We start from the raw sequence: 21,697 nt of genomic DNA, 5'->3' as shown, positions 1-21,697 counted from the left end.
TATGTGTTAACATTTCTGTATTTAGTGTGGTATTAGTTAAAAGTGCAAAACCTTATCAAGAAAGAATTATGTCCAAACAACTCGACAACTGTCACTTTCTAGTTAATTCCCAAACGTTAAATAATATTAAATGGGGTTTAATAATGAAGTTTAAACTTTCATTAATTCAAATTAGAACTTAGTGCATTTAAGTTTAACTTATTATTTATTACATTATTTTAACAAAGCATGTGTTCATCGATTATCTCCCATCTAATAAGTCGGTTATTGACCATTCAACTACCAACTAAGAAGAAGTCCATTGTAACCAAAGGAATTTCCAGGATAAAATAAGCTGAAATCTTTTTGCTGGGATAATTTTTCAGATCAGTTTATGTAATTTGCCTCCCACCTCTAACCTTCCTGCCAATCCAACCCATTCCAAAGATTCTTTAACTGAGGCCAATGGGATGGAAAGTGATTGTGAATCTGGGTAAATCTGAATTTCAGCTGTCCTGAAGATAAACATCAAAAGGCAAGACATTGTTGGTGCAAACAGATTGCCAGGCTTTCCATACTGCTGTAGTAACTATTCTTCAAAAAATGCTGACCTAGTATTTAACTGTTCTGAAGCACCAAAGGTGGTATATTGCTGCTCCCTGTCACTGTGTCACAATTTCTCACAATATGCTATAGCTCTACAAATGATTTTCCAAAAAAAATGATAACACTATAAAGTCTCAATTTTTTAAAAGTGCTAACAAATTTGGATAAATTGGATATTTTGTTCATTTATCTATTTATTTATTTAGAGTTACAGTGCACAACAGGCCCATCTGGCCCAAAGAGCTGCATTACCCAGCAAACAGTAACACTGGCCTAATCACCAGACAATTTATAATGACCAAATAACCTACTGACCAGTAAACCTTTGGACTGTGGAAAGAAACTGGAACACCCTCAGGAAACCCATGCAGTTCACAGGGAGAATGTACAAACTCCTTACAGATCAGCCCAAAATTGAACTCTGCATCTGCAGCAGAGGGGTGACTTGATAAAATTTTCAGCTGAGTTGGTAACCAGATTCTTTTTTCCTATGGTGGAAAGGTTAGCTCCTAGAGGACAGAGATTTAAGGTGAGAGGGAGAATGTTTAAAGAAAATAAGTGAAGCCACTTTTTTTTATACAGAGTGGTTGGTTACTGCCACAGGAGGCAATGGAAGCAGGTATGACAGAAATATTTAGACAGAAACACGAACAGACAGGGAACAGAGGAATTTGGACCATGTGCAAGTAAATCAACACAAAAACAAGAGAAAATCTGCAGATGCTGGAAATTCAAGCAACACACATAAAATGCTGGAGGAGCTCAGCAGGCCAGGCAGCATCTATGGAAAAGAGTACAGTCAACATTTTGGGCCTAGACCCTTTGGCAGGACTGGTTAGATCAAATTGGTTTAGACTGGCACAATAGCCAGCGTAGACATGGTGAGCTGAAGGCCCTGTTCCCATAGATTCTTTTAAGTGATTAATATTTGGAATGCATTGCTTTATATGGTAGCAGATACAAATTGAAAATTTATAGGAGAAAAATAAACAACAGGAAGATGAGAAAAGATCTTCAGAAGGGCTAACAGATAATCAGTGCACAGAGTGACCAGCTGCTGAGCTGCATTGTTCTCTTTCCTTATGGGGTACTTGTACCAAAATGGGTTCTAGCATCTGGGAGTATTTTTGAATAAATGCAACAGTCTAAGGTTAAAAGCTAGTCAGCCTCTGCTCAGGAATTAGGTTATCTGTTTCAGAATGGGTTTGATGTTGGTTAATTCTGAGTCCAAGAGATTTCAATCTGCTTGTTCAAAAAGAGGAAAATATGCCAATGCGCAAGTTCACATTAGTCTTCATTGGCACACTCAGAAGGATAGAGAAGAGGAGTCATTGCTTGCATTATGTCATGGATTTGAAATGACAAAAGAGAAATATTCAATGAGTTGTTGTCTCTACTAATACTGAATAACCTGCCAAGAACTATGTTCAATTTATGGCCTCCTTCCACACTTTTTCCTGCCCCTTCTCTCATGTTCAGATAGACATGGACATTTGGACCAAGTACCAGATACCTGTCGATTTTTACTGATTACAACCTGCGAAGTGCAGAATAGTAACAAAATAGATCAATGGTGAATGGTGTGCTTATTCCTTGTTCTCCCTGCACATCCTGTGTTATAATTAATCATCATTAAAATGGCAATAGAAAAAATAAATTGTGTATCAAAGTGAAAACCTGTTGAAATAATATTCAGATGAAATGCATTATCTTTGATGTTTAATTAGCTGCAGCTCCAGTTTAATTTGATACTTGTTAATCAGTTTCAGTGCTACATTAATCGTACCCTGACATGGCTGGTTACAAATAAGCTTGTTAAATAATTTATATAATTTATATTGTGCCAAGTTTGTGCTTTGATTTAAGTAATTTGGGAACCATCCTCATTTGTTCATTATGTTATCATTGTGTGTAATGATTATGAAGAAGAACTATAAAGATGGAAGAGATGCTTGTGCTTGATCGGATGTTGAAAAGCCGAGTGAGTGGATGTGGAGAAGACGTTTCCTGTAGTGGGCAAGTCAAGGAACAGAGGGCACAGTTCCCGAATAGAAGGACATCCCTTTGGAACAGAGATGAGGAGGAATCTCTTTAACACAAAAGATTCTGCAGATGCTGGAAATCCAGATTAACACACACAAAATGATAGAGAAACTCAGCAGGCAGAATCTATGAAAATGAATTAAAAAATCAATATTTTGGGTTGAAACCCTTCATTACGACTGGACAGGAAGGGGGAAGACAACAGAATTAAAAGGAGGGAGGAAGGGAAGAAGGACAAGGTGAAGTCCAGTGGTTGAGAAAGGTAAAGCTCTGGAGAAGATGGAATCTGATTGCAGAGGAGAGTGGATCAGGGGAGAAAAGAAAGAAGTGGTTATGGAGGAAGGTGATAGGCAGGTGAGGAGAAGAGGTAAGAAGCCAAAGTGAGGAATAGGAGAAGAGGGAAGGGGGGGATGAAAAAAGAAAAAAAGAGAGAAAAAATATTACTAGTAGGAGAAATCGATATTTATGCCATCAGTTTGGAGGCCAACTAATCTGAATATGAAGTGTTGCTCATATTCAGATTAAAGTAGCCTCATCATAGCAGAAGAAAAGGCATGTCAAAATGGGAATGGGGATAGGAATTAAAATGTTTGGCTACCAGGACATTCGCTGTTGGTGAATGGAGTGAGGTGCTTAACAAAGAGGTCCCCCAATTTATATTGGGTCTCAACATCCCTCAGAAACTGATTGGAAAGCTGAGCCTACTGGGCCTGAACACCTTCCTCTGCAACTGGATCCTAGACTTCCTAACTGGGAGACCTCAGTCAGTCCGGATCGGGAGCAGCATCTCCAACAACATCACACTGAGCACGGGGGCTCCCCAGGGCTGTGTGCTCAGTCCACTGCTGTTCACTCTGCTGACCCACAATTGTGCTGCAACACACAGCTCGAACCATATCATCAAGTTCACCGATGACACGACCGTGGTGGGTCTCATCAGCAAGAACGACGAGTCATCTTACAGAGAGGAGGTGCAGCTGCTAACGGACTGGTGCAGAGCCAACAACCTGTCTCTGAATGTGAACAAAACAAAAGAGATGGTTGTTGATTTCAGGAGGGCACTCCCCGCTGAATATCGACAGCTCCTCGGTAGAGATAGTTAAGAGCAGCAAATTTCTTGGTGTTCACCTGGCGGAAAATCTCACCTAGTCCCTCAACACCAGCTCCATAGCAAAGAAAGCCCAGCAGCATCTCTGCTTTCTGTGAAGGCTGAGGAAAGTCCATCTCCCACCCCCCATCCTCAGCACATTCTACAGGGGTTGTATTGAGAGCATCCTGAGCAGCTGCATCACTGCCTGGTTCGGAAGTTGCACCATCTCGGATTGCAAGACCCTGCAGCGGATAGTGAGGTCAGCTGAGAAGATCATCGGGGTCTCTCTTCCCACCATCACGGACATTTACACTACACGCTGCATCCACAAAGGAAACAGCATTAGGAAACAGGACCCCACGCACCCCTCATACAATCTCTTCTCCCTCCTGCCGTCTGGGAAAAAGCACCAAAGCATTTGGGCTCTCACAACCAGACTATGTAACAGTTTCTTCCCCCAAGCTATCAAACTCCTCAGTACTCTGAGCCTGGACTGACACCTCACCCTATTTTCCTGTTTATTATTTATTGTAATGCCTGCACTGTTTTTGTGCACTTTACACAGTCCTGTGTAGGTCTGTAACCTAGTGTAGCTTTCTCTGTGTTGTTTTTTACGTAGTTCATTCTAGTTTTTGTACAGTGTCGTTTAACACCATGGTCCTGAAAAATGTTGTCTCATTTTTACTATGTACTGTACCAGCAGTTATGGTCGAAATGATAATAAAAGTGACTTGACTTGAACAATGTTGAGATGGCTGCATCGCAAGCTTTGGATATAATAGACAACCCCAACAGATTCATGGGTTAAATATTGTCTTACCTGGAAGGACAGTTTGAGGCCCTGCATGGAAATGAAGGAGGAGGAGAATAGGCAAGCATTTCTCTCACTTTCAGGATATATAGCAGGATGGAGATGAGTGGGGAGGGACAAATGGACAAGGGAACCATGGAGGGAGCATTCCCTGTGGAAAGTGGAGAGTGTAGGGGGTGTAAAGATATGTTTGGTGATAGGATCTGTTGAATATGGCAGAAATTGCAGAGAATTCTCATGTGGCGGTAGGTGAGAACAAAAGGAAATCTACCCCTGCTAAGCCGCTGGGAAGAAGGGATGAGCACAGATGTCTGGGAAACGGAGGAGATGCAAGTGAGGGCAGTATCACCGTTCTTTGAAGAAGCAGTACAGCCTCATCCTAGGAATAGATCTTGCAGAGATGAAGAAGCTAAGAAAAAGGAACAGCATTTTTAAAGGATACAAAGTGGAAAGTGGTTATTGATGAATGTCTTTAGGCAGAGGGTGTGAATATGTGGAATTTATTGCCATGGATGCTGTGGAAGCCAAGTCATTGGGCATACTTAAAACAGAGGTTGACAGGTTCTTGTGTGATAAGGTGAACAAAGGCTACAGGGAGAAGCAGGAGATTAAGGTTGAAAAGGATAAAAACAATCAGTCATTTTGGAATGCTGGAGCAGACTCAATGCGCCAAATGGCCTAATTCTGCTCCTATGTCTTATGATTACATTTATGAACAGAACCATAGTCTGAACATCTGTGTGATTTACTGTTAATGATATTACGCAAGTCAGGTCACTTTTATTGTCATTTCAACCATAATTGCTGGTACAGTACATCGTAAAAATGAGACAACGTTTTTTCAGTAACATTATGTTACATGACACAGTACAAAAACTAGACTGAACTACGTAAAAAACAACACAGAAAAAAAACTACCCTAGACTACAGACCTACCCAAGACTGCATAAAGTACTCAAAACAGTGCAAGCATTACAATAAATAATAAACAAGACAATAGGGCAGTAAGATGTCAGTCCAGGCTCTGGGTATTAAGGAGTCTGATAGCTTGGGGGAAGAAACTGTTACATAGTCTGGTTGTAAGAGCCCGAACGCTTCGGTGCCTTTTCTCAGTCGGCAGGAGGGAGAAGAGTTTGTATGAGGAGTGCGTGGGGTCCTTTATAACGCTGTTTGCTTTGTGGATGCAGCGTGTAGTGTAAACACATAAACCACATCAGAACAGATAAAAGAAAAAGTCTGTGACAGTACTCAGTGACCCTAAGCACTCACCTTAACTTCTGATTTAATAGCAATGGTAAGTAGGAGCAAAAAAATCAAATATCAACAGTGAAGTCAGATATCCATTCCAAAACTTCCAACATAGTCACATGGATCTCTTGCAGACTGCCTATGAATTTTCTCTCCAGAAAATGCAACATTTGCCAGGATCAAACTTGGGCTTAAGACATCACATGAAAATCTTCAACCTACCGAGTGAAGGGAGAGTATCCACTGTGAATATTCCTGGAGCAGTTATTAATTATCCAAAGATTGCAAGGAAGGTTAGATCCTTTAAGTTACTCTGCAGGGAATCTCACAGTATGCGCAAGTTTATCCTAACATTTTACTATTAGTCAATAAGGCTGAGAGAAAAACAGTGAAAGGATTTGGTAACAATCCAAATATACGTGGATATGTTTGGTGATATTGACAGGAGTTGGTGGGATTGGCCTGCACGGTCAACAGATATGCTAGCAATCAAGACACAGTTAACAAAGCTGAGTGTTGTCCCATGTTGAAGTTGAGGGAGTGAAGTTAGAAGTTTCTAAACTTCTGGATTTGATGTGTTTAGGATCTGCTTTATCTTTTTGTGCTTTTGGTGACAACTTGACAGAATGAATGGATGAAATAAGATCATGCTGCCTTTCAATGGGGGTGAGGTGAGTTAAAGGTAGGGAGAGCAGGGGAACCATGAAGAGCTCTTTGCTTGAGCCTATTTGCAGCATCATCTGTATGGAGCAGGCCACTTGCTTGGTGACTGCTGATTATTCATCCTGTCATAAGAATTGAGGCCAGTTGTAGAATTTGCGACAGATTTGATACATTTCAATATTTCTAAGCCAGAAGATAGGTATATTGTTAGAAATGAATAATGACTTCGATGTATTTCATCCATTGTTGAGCTATAGTCTAAAACAGCAAATTTATTCGTTATTCCCCTGCACCACCCCCATCATCTCACTTTCATTCAGAAAATGAGGACTATAAAAATTAATTTTGACCTTGATATCTATGGGAGCTGCTACACTATTTGTATAGTTTATAAAGTATGATTTGAGATCTGATAAAGGAACTGGAACAGATTTAATTCCACTTGTGACCAGGTGAAATATAAAAGTACCTTTTCAAAACCTGCAGATAGCATGAAATAGGCCAACTGGTTGTTCCTTCCTGAAGGAATCAACACCATCGTATAACCAAGGTGTATGCAGCATGGGTCAAAACCACATTTCAACAAACTGAACTTTGCAAATAGTAAGCACACTGTATAAACCAGACTGAATAACCTTACTCAGCTCCAAATTGGATCAGAGATTTTCAGCTTATCTTATGACTAAGACGCTGAACTGTGTGGTGAAAGATAAGGAAGCCAGTTGAAAAGATGGAGGCTTGTTATTGACAAGATGTCGATTGGAGAAAAAGAAAGATTTATAAGTCTAGGCAAATGCACAAAAATAAAGAGACGGCACTTGCAAAGGGAGAATAGTATCTGATCAACCTTGTCTAATGTGGATAGCAAGTTACAAGCTGTATATCACTGGGGGTTGTGACACTGGAAAATAGCACCACTAGTGAATGAAAAGATACAACTTGGTGGTATATGTAACATTAACTAAGTAGAGCATTTTAAAATACGAGTTTTGAGAAGCCACAAAGAATTCATCCGACTAATGGTTCCTTACCACCCTCATCATGAACATCTCTACAGTTAGCACAGTTTTAATAATCAGATTCAAAGCATTATTATTTTGGCAGACATCATGTGGGAGAACCACATCTCCCCCATTAACAGAAAGGCTTGACAGTGGATATATCGTCGATTCCAGTTAATTGGAATACACCAAGACAGTACATTTTGGCTCAATTAAGCGGCTGCTTCAATTAGCCAAAGTTTCACGGAAATACTTATAAAGGTATAAAAAAACAAACTAATATTAAACAGAGAAACAAATTATGTATTTAAATAAAATAGAGGACAATTTAGAAAACTACCAATACTACTTCAGTACTATAAAACTATGTATTGGTTCCTAATATTTACTGACTGAGAAATTCATCCAGTGTACACTGTTATGTTCTTTTGATTGACTATAAATGAACAATATCAACACAAATACCAAGTTCATATAATGGACTGTCTTCATACAATGCTTTTGAAGACTGCATCTTCCAAATCTTCATCTTCATTGTAATACTCAAGACGACTGGTGATACCTTCAAAGGCTTTGTAGTTCCTAATGTTGAATTACTAAAATTGTTCAATTTTCAATCACATCAGTTTCTGGCATCTCCAAGCCTAAATGCTTGAAACCATAGTGAGCAAAACAGTTCTGAAATGTCTAACTTCAACTCACCAACTCTCAGTGTTCAACAAACATGGCTGTTAGAATACAAACACACACAACTGACACCATTTAAAAACTGCTCACTCTAAGCATGGTGTAGTTTCTAACAACCACACGATTGCATGCAACTGACAGTAACTGTCTCCTGTCCCAATTGAGTTGTGAAGTGTCCCAAATAAATGAAGAGAATCTCAGCTATTTTCTCAATTAGTTTTTGTTCGTTAAGAGTTGTCCTAAATAAGCAGCTGCCCCAATTAACCGTTGGGCCAATTAACGAGAATCCACGGTAGAGCTTATGGTGCTTAGTAAAATTCCGTTTTCCCAGACAATTGGGTGCAATTCTACAATACCATCGCAGAGACCATCAGTCAATACAGTTTGGATTGGGGCAGCACACTCCCGCAGGTTCTTGCAGGTTTTATGAAAACAGGTTGAGTGAACTCAGCCTTTTCTCCTTGGAGCAACAGAGGATGAGGGGTGACCTGATAGAGATGTACAAGACGATGAGAGGCATTGATCATGTGGATAGTCGGGCTGAAATGGTGGCCACAAGAGGGCACAGGTTTAAGGTGCTGGAGAGTAGGTACAGAGGAGATGTCAGGGGTAGGTTTTTACTCAGAGAGTGGTGAGTGTGTGGAATGGGCTGCCGGCAATGATGGTGGAGGCAGATACGATAGGGTCTTTTAAGAGAGTTTTGGATAGGTACATGGAGCTTAGAAACTTTGTGGGCCAAAGGACCTATATTATGCTGTAGGTTTTCTATGTTTCTATGTTAACATCCTTGTAACTCTCCTCTGCACCTTTTCTATAGTTTCCACATCCTTCCTGTAGTGAGGTGACCAGAACTGAGCACAGTACTCCAAATAGAGTCTGACCAGGCTCCTATGTAGCTGTAATATTACCTCTCGGCTCTTAAACGCAATCCCACAGTTGATGAAGGCCAATGCACTGTATGCCTTCTTAACCACAGAGTCAACCTGTGCCAGTAGCTTTGAATGTCCTATGGACTCAGACCTCAAGACCCCTCTGATCCTCTAAAATTGCCAAGAGTCATGCTGTTAATACTATATCCTGCCATCATATTTGACCTACCAAATAAACTACCTCACACCTACCTGAGTTGAACTCCATCTACTGCTTGTCAGCCTAGGATCTTGGGGCTCTGGGACAGGTGGATTGAGAGTTGGTGTCACAACAGGAGACCCATGTGTCATCAGGGCAGTCGGGATATCTGCGATGTCAAGATGAGAGGTGACCTGATAGAGATCACCTGATAAGATGATGAGAGGCATTGATTGTGTGGATAGTCAGAGGCTTTTTTCCAGGGCTGAAATGACTAACATGAAAGGACACAGTTGTAAGGTGCTTGGAAGTAGGTACAGAGGAGATGTCAGGGTTAAGTTTTTTTATGCAAAGAGTGGTGAGTGCATGGAATGGGGTGCCGGCAACAGTGGTGGAAGCGGATACAATAGGGTCTTTTAAGAGACTTTTGGATATGTAGATGGAGCTTATAAAAATAGAGGGCTATGGGTAACCCTAGGTAATTTCTAAAGTAAGTACGTGTTCTGCACAGCATTGTGGGCCAAATGGCCTGTATTGTGCTGTAAGTTTTCTATGTTTCTATTGAGGCTGTGGTTAAGACAGAAAGGAGATACTTAGCAGGCATAGACAGGTAGGAACAAATGTGGTGTCTATGGTGCACAAGAAATATAAGAAAACACTTAAGAAAGAAATCGAGAGGTCTAAAAGAAGGCATGAGGGTGCCTTATCAGAAAAGGTGAAAAAGGATCCTAAGAGCTATGTTAAGAGCAAAAATTTGTCAAGGAACAAAATTTGTCCTCTGGCAGATCAGAATGGTAATCCATCTGTGGTGCCAAAAGAGGTGGGGAAAATCTTAAACAAATTCTTGCATCTATATTTACTTGGGAGACAGACCCAGATTCTACAGAAGTAAATCAGAGTGGCATCAACTTCATGGACCCTATACAGATTACAGGAGATGTTTGCTTCCTGAGGCAAGTTAAGAAGGGTAAATCTGCAATGCATGACACGGTGTTCTCTCGAACCCTGCAGGAAGCAAGTGTAGAAACTGCTAGGGCATTTACAGTGACATCTTAAATCATTCTTGGTGACTGGTGAGGTACCAGAGGATTGGACAATAGCCAGTGTTATTCTGCTGTTTAAGAAAGGCTCTTAAAAATTAGACCAATAAATCATAGGTTGGTAAATCTGACATCAGTCATGGGAAAGTTATTTCAAGGTATTCTATGTGACCAAATATGTGAGTATTTGGATAGACATGGACAGATTAAGAATAGGCCACATGGCTTCATGCATAATAGGCCACGGCTAACCAATTTCAGAGAGTCTTTCTGAGGAAGTTACCGGAAAAGAGGATGTTGTCTATATGGACTTTAGCAAGGTCCATGACAAGGTTCTGCATGAGAAGTTGGTCAAGAAGTTTCAATCACTCGGAATTCAAGATGAATTGGATTAGACATTGGCTTTGTAGAAGAAGCCAGAGAGGGATAGTAGATAGTTGTCTCTCTGACTGAAGATCTGTGACTAGTGGATTGCCACAAGGATCAGTGCTGAGTCCATTATTGTTTGTCATCTATATCAATGTTCTGGATAATAATGTGGTAACTGGATCAGCAAATTTTCAGATGACATGAAGATTGGGGGTGTAGTGGACAGTGAGGAAGGCTATCATGGCTTGCAGCAGGATTTGGACCAGAGGGAAAACTGGGCTGAAAAATGGCAGATGGAACTTAATGCAGTCAGGTGGGAGATGTTGCCTGTTGGTAGGACCTACCAGGACAGAGTTTACCCCATGAGCTGTAGGGTGCTAAGGAGCAAAAGAATCTAGGAATACAGGTCTATAATTCATTGAAAGTGGTGCCACAGGTAGATAGGGTCATAAAGAAAGCTTTTGGCACACTGGCCTTCATAAATCAAAGCATTGATTGCAGGACATGGGATGTTGTGTTGAAGTTGTCTACCATGTTGGTGAGGCCTGACTTGGAGTATTGTATGCAGATTTGGTCACCTTCCTACAGGAAAGATGTAAGCAATGTGAAAAGAGTACAGCAAAAATTTACAAGAATGTTGCTAGGTCTGGAGGACCTGAGCTATAAGGAAAGATTGAAAGGTTAGGACTTTCTTCCTTGGAACATGGAAGATTGAGTGGAGATTTGATAGAGGTATACAATATTATCAGAGGTATAGATAGGGTAATTGCAAGCAGACCTTTTCCATAGAGGTTGGGTGGGACCGCAACTAGAAGCCATGGGTTAAGGATGAAAGGTGTAACACTTAAGGGAAACTTGAGGCAAAACTTCTTCTCTCAGTGGGCCATGAGAGTGTGGAACAAGCTGCCAGCATACGTGATGGATGTAAGCTCAGTTTCAATGTTTAAGAAATTTTGGATAGATATGTGGATGGTGTGGGTATGGAGGGCTATGGCTATGTTCAATGGGATTAGGCAGTTTAAATAGTTCAGAACAGACTAGATGGGCTGATGGGCATTTTTCTGTGCTGTAATTTTCTATGACTCTATGACAGCAGAAAGAGTCATTGGCTACATCACAGCAGGACTGGTATGTGTCCAGAACAAAGAAGTGGACGTGAAAAATCAACTTGACATTACCCCCATAAAATCTGCCTTTTCAAAAAGCTCCCTTCTGGTAAGTACTAGAGAATTATTCCAACAAAAATGTTTCATGCCCTCTTAAAAGTGTCTTCTTGCAGGAAGTTAATCCAATCAATCATACTACCGTAGATTCCGGACTACAGAGCGCACCTGATTAAAAGCCGCTGGCTCTAATTTTAGAAATAAAATCAATTTTTTACTTGTACAGGCCGCACCGGATTTTAGGCCGCAGGTGTCCCACGTTGTAATATGAGATATTTACACAGAAAGATATTACACGTGAGGATTTTTTAACTTTTAATTAAATCCATATGGTAACATAAACAAATACATATTGCAAATGCTTTTTTTCGAACCGTGCCTGTAACGCGGCTACTTTTAAATATACGTTGCGTATACTTCTTTACTGAACAACATTCCAATATCTCCTAACGACTGGTAAAAAATATATATACTGCAGCCTACCAGGAAAAGTTATTGATCGCCTTTAACTTAAAAGCAGCGTTTTCGCTCCGCCGCTCACCCCCCTCCTTCCCGTTTATCGCAAACCGGTATATTTCCCACAAGACGCGGCGAAACCGGGTGTGACGTCATAGCATCCCGCGATGTAGTACAGAAAACAAATATAGTTAAAACAGTTCTAACTTTAACTAACAAATGAATTACTAAGCGAAAATATTATAAACTAAATAACTGCCATAAAGGCAGCACAATGCTTTTCTTCGAGTGTTTTCCATGTTGATGAGGGTGAGTACAAATGACTGATTTACAATAATTTAATTGTGAAAGTGCGCTTGATTTATCGTACAATTTCATTGGACCTCTGTGAACTACTCATCAATTTTATTGGTCTACTGTTACGAGGCAAAATGTTTTTGGCGGCATGAAAAAAAATAATGCATTAGCCGCACCGTATTAAAGGCCGCAGAGTTCAAAGCTGTTCAAAATGTGGGAAAAAAGTAGCGGCTTAAAATCCGGAATCTACGGTAGTTAATACCCCCACACCCTCTATCTATTACCTCAGTTAATACATTGCACTATAAACTTTTTATACCACTTTTTATAATGCTGTTTACATTGTAAGGACATACTGGTGTTTATGTATTTATGCATATTTTCCGTATCTGTACTTCTAAATTTATTTTCGTATAATTGTTTATTCTGCGTAATTGTTGACTACTATTGTTGTTGTTGCATCTCTCTCTCTCTTCCTCTGAATGGAGGATAACCTGATTCTTCTCCATATTTCTAGGTTCTATGGTGTTCATGGAGCCAATGCTATTCTGCATGTGCGAGTAATTGAGGATGTGGTGCTGTTCCTCTGCTGTTCTAACTGGTCTTCAGTGTGCTCCCAGTGAATGGAGTGCCCAATACCATCCCAAAATTCCTTGCTCCTTCTGGAGTGGTCATAGGTCATGCTTCTCACTTGTCATGTTGCACTTCCTTGAAGGGGCTTTGATATTATCATGAATCATTCATTCCATGGACCTGGTAACAGAGCCTTGAGTGCTTACTTTGGAAGTCTGGATTTGGCACACAAACAACATGGTCAATGGATGCAATTAAGTGTAACTAGATTTCTGCTGATCTGGCAGATGCCTAAGAGAGGATGCCAATGTGATTTCACTTATACTTAGTGCTTTTTGAGTGATTTTGCAGCTACATCTTTGGTGCTGTTGCCAATGCTTTCAATCCCTGTTGCTCGTCATCCAGATCTCAGAAACACACAATAAGGCAGCATTGTCTCTGAGTGCACGCATATCCTTCTCGAGAAGAAGGATCTAGATTTCCTCAGTACAATGTGGAATGAAGGCAGCTGTTTCAATATTGATCGCTGTTCTGAAATTCATGGTCTTCCTTCTCAATCAAGATAAGAATTCAAGGTCTCGTCCCCCGCCCTCCCCCATCCCAACTCCTACCTCCATATCCCTTGCAATATTAATTTAAGAGCTTTTAGGATTTTTGATTCCAATACAAAAGGTGTTAAATCACAAGCTGCCACTGGTATGGATGAAGAACTAAAAGGAGTAATTATGGGAGAGAACTTTAAAATGCTGCATTTGTTCAATGAGCCAAAGATTGAAAAAAAACAATGAAAAATAAACAAAATTAATCATGCACTGCTTCAAGCAGGGAATGTGGACTTGATTAAGAAACGTAGCGTAATCTAAAGCATTATAAACTCATTAGTACTTAACAGTTCAACAACATAGTAAAGCAGAGCTACTTGGTCCAGTCTGGGACATACCTTATTCCACAGCATGACAACAGCATAAAAGCACTTGAACCAGTATGCAAATATTCCAAGCAGTTCTTCATCAATTATTCTAGAAAAAGTTGAGTTGAAAGGTGAACTGATGGAGATCTACAAGTTCATAAGATATAGAGAAATGTCCACTTGTTGGGAAATCACTAAAACTAGATGTTGTGAAATACTAAGTAGTCTTTAATAAATAATAAAATCTGCATTCTGAATGGCTGGAATGAGGTACTGACCCAAGGTGATTGGCTGCATTTAATGGAAAATGAGGTAAGATGATAGAGAACAGGAAAGGGAACATATGCTGCATTCAGAAGATGTTTAGTTTCAGGTGGATCAGAAATGAATGGGCACAAAATCTTGGGTCATTTAACATAGAATATAACTCCAGTGTACCCCTTTCTGTCACTCCTCTGTGGTTTTTCCCTGTGCCTATGGCTGTCTGTTCCTTCAAGAAAGGATCAAGATGAAGACTGATTACGGTATATATCAGTGGCACTGTAGTTCAGCAACATATGCAAGGCAGATATTATGACTTCCTATATATCTTCACAAACAGTTAAAAGATCCAGTGACAGGTATTTAGATTAGCTTATGAGGACACTCGTTTATTGTCATTTAGTAACACATGCATTAAGAAATGATACAATGTTCCTCCAGTATGATATCACAAAAACACAAGACAGACCAAGACTAACTGACAAAAACCACATAATTATAACATATAGTTACAACAGTGCAAAGCAATACCGTAATTTGATAAGAGCAGACCATGGACACGGTAAAAAAAGTCTCAAAGTCCTTGATAGCCCATCATCTCATGTAGATGGTAGAAGGAAGAAAAACTCTTCCTGCTATAAACCTCCAGCACCGCAAAACTTCCCGATGCAGCCTCTGGAAGCATCCCACCACAGCCAAATCTGAGTCCATCTGAAAACTTCAAGCCTCCGACCAGCCCTCTGACACCGAGCACTGAGCACCATCTCTGCCAAGCACTTCGACTCCGGGCCCGGCCGCCAAGCAACAGGCAAAGCCAAGGATTCGGGGCCTTCCTCTCCGGAGATTTTTCGTTTGCACAGTAGCAGCGGCAGTGAAACAGGCATGTCAGAAGTTTCACCAGATGTTCCTCTGTGCTTCTCACATCTATCCTCATCAAATCAGGATTGTGCACGGCCTCCTACTTAACAGATGACAGATATTCATCCTGGAGTGACTGCGCATGCTGCCGTTGCGCCGCCATCTTCGTTGATCTTTAGGTGATTCTGTTTATGTTACAAAGCTTCAGGTGTCTACTAAGAAAGGATTTTTAAACACGGTATCAGTATTCACACCTGAGGTGGTTGCTATCATTTTAGCTTTGGAATGTGTCAAAGAAGTATACCGTGATTATGTACTTCTGTGCTCCAATTCATCCTCAACGTTGATATCCATTAAAACAAGGATACCAAATTGTAGGCCAGGTCTTCTTCTGGAGGTTGGACGGCATTTGTAGAAGTTGGAGAATTAAGGCTTATGTGTCCATTTCTTGTGGGCCCCTGCCTATGTTAAGGTTGAAGGAAACTAGGTGATAGACATCACAGACAAGCAATCAGTTTAAATCAAGGATGTAAGTGTAGTAGTGCCTTTGCATGAAGAGCAGGTGAAAACCATAATTAAAAAGTCTATTTGATCACTACAGCAACAAAGTGGCGATGAGGAAATTACAGGAGAGCATTCATATAAAATTCAGGGGATGGTTGGAACTTAAAAGGGAGATGGGTATAAAAGGAGGGAGGAACTTATAGTTACACATTTACGTATTGGACTTACTAGGTTGAATAATTCCTTGTTCAGAATTAATATGCATGATATAGGCATTTATAGGGAGTGCACTTGTCAAGAATTGCACTCATCAAAAAGGCTGGATCCATCCTTGGCTACAACCCGGACTCTTTTGAGTTAGTGGTGGAGAATATGTCACTAAACAAACTGTTATCTATTATGGACGTTCTGGTACATCCTCTCCATGACCTTCTGAATAAGCAGCAGAGCACTCTTTTGAACAGACCTATGCAGCTCCATTGTCACAAGGGTAGTTACAGAAAATCTTTCCTAACAAATGCAATAAAGATATACAACAGTTAATCTCTGTGCGACAGGAAATCACACATCATAGTACAATAATCACTGTTTTATTATTTTGGACATTATTATTAAACATTGGTAAATTATTATTGTGTATATTATTATTCTGTACTTTATTATTAGTTAAGTCTGCATACTGCTATGAGTGTTTTTGATTGCTGCTGCTGTAATGAAAGAATTTCCCACTTGGGATCAATAAAGTATTAATTATTATTATTATTAAATGGTACAGTATATATTGTTTGATTGCGGTTCCTATGAAGTGCAAAGGAAACATATTGCTAAATTGAGATCTTAGAGACACAGTTTAACATGAAAAGTTTGTTAGAGTATCACTGCTATCATAATGTATATAAGTGTGTATCTGACTTCCTGAATAGCATTAGACTTTTTGATATTATTTGTGGGTTTTTTTGGACAGGGATTTAGTGGGTATACTTTCTGTCTCTTCACTCCACACTACAGTACAGCAGGTAATCGTAATGCACCTTATGTTGATCTACAAACTGCCACTAAACTTTACCAGAAGAAGATGATGGAGAGATACGTTGATTAGGAAGATGAAGTGAATTGTAAGGTGGCTTATGTAAACCAAGAGGCTGAATACCCTTTACTGTAAATTCTGTGTAATTTGATACAAGCAAAGAATGCAGACTGCCTCATAATGTGAGGGATGGGTGGGGTTATTCAGGGATACATCCCTGTAGCTTGCACTCCCTCCATATCCCTACCATCCATGTACCTATCCAAACTTCTCTGAAATATTGAAATCGAGGTCCAATGCATCACTTGCACTGGCAGCTAATTCCATATTCTCACTGCCTTCTGAGTGAAGAAGTTTCATTGCATGTACCCCTTAAACTTTTCTCCTTTCTCCCTTAACCCATGACCTCTAGTTGTAGTCCCACCCAACCTCAGTGGTAAAAGCTTGCATGGATTTATCCAATCTATACCCCTCATAATTTTGAACATCTCTAACAAACCTCCCCTCAATTTTCTACTTCCTAAAGAATACATCCTAATTTATTCAATCTTTCCTTATAACTCAGGTCCTCCAGTCTCAGCAACATCCTTGTAGAATTTCTCTCAACTCGTTCAATCTTTCTGCACATGCACTGGGCCAGAAGTCCCTGTTGGAGAATATTGAGAAATGCATTTATCATTTTTTTTCCTGCTATCACATAAGGATAGTGACCCATTTATTTTAAATGGATTTGACCTCCACTAAAATGTCATTGATGGTAAAATCTATCATTCATCTAACATTTTGCCATTCAGTCTTCCTTGCTTATCAAAATGGTGCAGCTTATCTGTATCAGCAAGAACAGCGTTGTTGCCTTTCAACAATATACATTTCATTTTTCAGGGGAGTGGCCAATTGCAAATGAGATGAAATGGACAATTACTAATTTCCAGCCCTTGCATTCACGAGCACTGAATGGCTCTTCGTTCTTTTTCTTTGCTTCAGAGAGGGCATTTGCTAAGCTTGTAACCTTGTTTTTCTCACATTAAATTTTCAACGAATGCACAATGAAAGCTGAATTTCTGTCTTAAGTTTCCTTGTTTTCTGACAATCCGTCCTCAAGCTGCAAGGTTAAATTCTCATTGCAGATGAAGTAATAGAACTCAAAGAAAATTCATTTCCTGATTGTGTCTTTGTTTTTAAGAGGATAAAAACACTTTATAGACAAATACCCTGAAAATTCTATCAAAAAATAAATTCCACAGAGAAAATTTGAGGGCATACTGTCACATCTGAGAGTTTTTTTTCCTTCTGGATTCTCCATATCATAAACTGATAGGCACAGTGGTATCCAATGACATATAAGGGACATCCGCAGAACACTTTGACCAGATTTTCCATGTGACTTGCTAACAGCATGGGGCAGTCTTAGCAGGCTGAAGACAGCATACAAAGCCAACTCTGATGTTACTTTGCTTGACTACCGCTCAAGGAATTTGCCTCATCTAAATCTTACTTAAGTTTTATCCCTTAGGCTCGCTCACAGCCTTGGTTTCAAAACCCTCTCTTCTCAACTGATGCCGAGCGATCTGTTCTCTACTCATTTTTCGCTCTACACTGATAATGCTAATCATCTCTTTTCATAACCCAAACATTCCCCATCAGATTAAAGTGGTAGGCGAGGAAAAGTCATTAGTGCTGAAAAGTGCTGAACAGTTTTTGGAAACCATAAGTTCCACGTCACCTTCACCTTCTTAAGAGCACTATTCAGACTAAATGCCATGTCTCAAAATACTCAGACTATATCCCAAAATGATACTAAGATGGGATGATCCTGAACAAATTTGGCAGTAGATCTGTAGTTTGCTTATGCCAAAACATAAATATGATAATATTTCAGCTTTATATGGAACAAAGTAGAAACAACCCATGTAATAATTATGGTAAATTAGGTAGGAGAATAAGAGGAGGATGGAAGAAGGCTGCAAGGTAACACAAAGACTAATGGCATGGGCAAAAATATAGCCAACGGAATATACTATAAGAAAATCTGGAAGTGTCCATTTTGCAAATAAAAAAAAGAATGTATTCAAACTGGTGTGAGCTTGCTGAGCTCTGAGATATAGAGGTTTTAGATGTTACAGGCAGTGTTCACAAAATGCTAGCATGCAGATACAGAGGCAATTAGGAAAGTTAAAAGAATGCTCTGAAGTGAACAGAATAAGGTCAGGAGAAGACACTCAGACTCCACCCACTCCTGTACCTCCCCCCCACACACCCGCTCCTCCATTTCATAAGATCGGGGCTTTTCTTATTGTAGCCTCAACTCCACAAACCGAGACTATCAGGAAGAAGTGAGTATCATTGCAAGAAAGAAGTGTGAATAATTTTACCCCTCAAAAACAAGGAAGCCTCTGCATCTCCTTGATGCAGTGGTGAACAGTACATCATAATCATTTGCATATGGATTCTACACCCTCACAGATAGTACAGTTTTATTAAGGTAGTGATAGGATAGGCAAGGAAATGCTAGGTTACCATGGATCCACAGGACCATGGAGTTACTAATTGGAGGAGAAGAGTATTTATTTCTGTTCATAATTCCTATGAACAGATGTATGATTCAACTAAATTAGTATATCCAAATTGATTTGATCTATTTCCCAAAAGACCTTATCTTTAAGCTTACAATGACGTCAACCCAAGGAAGGTCAAATAAGGAAGCCAAGGTTTCAGAGATGTCCATGTAACAGGATTCTGGCAGGGATATTACCTAGCATACAAGAGAATTCCACCGCCCCCCCCACCCAACCCTCTCGTTTTTCTGTAATTACCTCTTCAATAACCAAAATCTATTAAAATTTTAATAATTCCAGACTTGGTGTAGAAATTAACGTAAACTTGTTTTAAAGTAACATACAAAAACCACATTCAGCAGAAATTTTAATGACCTTCATGGTAAGCTACCTTGATTGTGATTACCCGTAAAGTACAGGGAGTTCATTATATGTTTAAAGAGGCTAGTTTGCACATGCAACTCTATGTGCTATCTGTAAGATGAACATTAAAATAAGACTAATTGCCTTGCTTGTCCCTTTTCAAATCAGCTATTAAATGGCATTTAGAATATCTAACAAAGGATACCTGCAGTTTATTGCAAAAGGAGACAGATGTTCTTTATAAAGCTTTGGTGGCGTGTTGAGGAATAAATCTGAGGCAGGCAAAGAATGATGTTGCATGAAGAATGAGCAACATGCCTCAATGTTGTGGCCAAATATTGAAAAGAATTGATTGTAAAATGGTACACTGCTTGATTCACCAATGATATGAGACTGATCACAATATCATTCTAATAATATAAAACTGTGCATGAGGTACAGCCTTATTTACTTTCACATCTCAGACACAATTCTTTACCTGTTGGTAAAACACCCTGTAACAGCTGATACTTGCACCATGTCATGAGATATTGTGCAGTATTTAAAAATCAATCTTGGCACACCAGGGAATGCAGGAGCAGGCACTGTAAGATAATAGACTGTGGTTTGGAGCTCCAGACTTCCAGACATTTATAAAGAATATGGATCTGCTCACATTATCAGCAGCCCCAGGGATCCATACGTTGAAGGGTAGGTGTAAAGCAGATGCAACTTCACTCTGCTGCTCTGTGCTTTACAAACAGAAGACTGCACAGCTCAGCAGGTTTCAACAGTGAAACATCAAGCATAGAGCATGAAGGGGAAAATGAACAATGCCAAAAAGTTGATGCATTGGGTTTCACAGGAGTGGAACAGCAGGGGGTGCAGGTAAGATTGTGGTCTATGACTAATTGTGCCTTCAGCTAATCAAATAAAGAGAATGCTTCAATGTTGGAAGGGACAACAATAATTTATGTTTTTTTTTATTTTGACAACTTTAAGCATTCAGGACAGAACAACAATCAAATACATCAGTCAGATTTGACATCAATAAATTCATGATCAGAGGTGTCCAGGTTCTAATTTCATCACTGGCATAGATCTTCAAGTCAAATGCCTTGACTCCGTGCTGTAAATTCCATCTAATCAGAAGAAGTAACACTGGGGCTTCTTACAGAATCCTAAATCAACTTAAAGAAAAAATATCTAAGTGAGATTAAAAAAAAATGAAGGCTTCTTACAATCACAGAATCTTACACTGCAGATTGAATTGATAAGAATTTAGAATTATGTCTAATAAATTCTGAGACCTATTAAGTATTGTTTGATTACACTCCAAAACCCCTTAGATCCAATTTAAAATTTGTGTCCTCTTATTCCAGAATTCCACACCAGAGATCTTTCCTCTGCACCTACTCCATCTTCTTACAGAAATATCTGCATGGTGCTAAGCTTGGGCACATCATCAGTGATGTTACCTGGGATCATCAGGTGTTTCGGATTTTTCAACATCATACAGGCCTATGCCCCAGCAGCAACCCATGGATCTGCCCTCTTAATCCACAGACATCTTCACATTTTCTCTGCTGCATCTGTGTGGTAGAAATGGCTTTCCTTCTTCTCTCTCCCCGATTCCAAGTGCAGTGTACACTTTGCAGTGCAACTGGCCTGCAGAGCCACAACACCCCACCTCCACCGGCCAACACTTTGCTCTCCACCCTCTTCTTTAGATCTCCACACTTGGCTCTTTTCCGCTCGTAGGCCTCCTCCATGTGTTCTTCCCATGGCATGGGAAGCTCAAGCAGAAGAACGTACTTCAATGAGTCGGACCACAACGCAATGTCGGGCCGCATTGTAGTCTCTGTGATGAGGGGAGGGAACTGCAGCTGTTTTCCCAGGTCTGCTTTTAGCTTCCAGTCCTGCGCAATGAAGAGCAACCAGGTTGCTTTCTGGTGTTCTGTTGGTCTTTCCCCCTCTTTGACAAAGCAGATGGTATCCTTGACCGGACCGGCAGATGTTAAAGGTGCTGCAGATTTTCTCAGCAATTGTCCGGAGGACCTGGTCATGTCACCACCGATAATGGCCATCGGCAAGAGGTCTGTGGGAGCTACTCAGAATATGGTCTAGCGTACCGGTCTTCTCAGAG

The 21,697-nt window shown here is 40.1% G+C and overlaps 1 protein-coding gene across 1 annotated transcript in view; it reads right to left on the bottom strand.

The window, feature by feature from the left end:
- The window catches only part of eys (eyes shut homolog), a 1,854,977-nt gene that overhangs the window by 1,174,454 nt on the left and 658,826 nt on the right, over nt 1-21,697 (bottom strand). The gene's annotated exons all lie outside the window — the stretch shown is intronic.

This window comes from Hemitrygon akajei, chromosome 9, assembly GCF_048418815.1.
Source record: "Hemitrygon akajei chromosome 9, sHemAka1.3, whole genome shotgun sequence".
Classification (NCBI taxonomy): Eukaryota; Metazoa; Chordata; class Chondrichthyes; order Myliobatiformes; family Dasyatidae; genus Hemitrygon; species Hemitrygon akajei.
The sequence above is the reverse complement of the archived record's forward strand: the minus strand, read 5'-3'. Positions and strand labels throughout refer to the sequence as shown.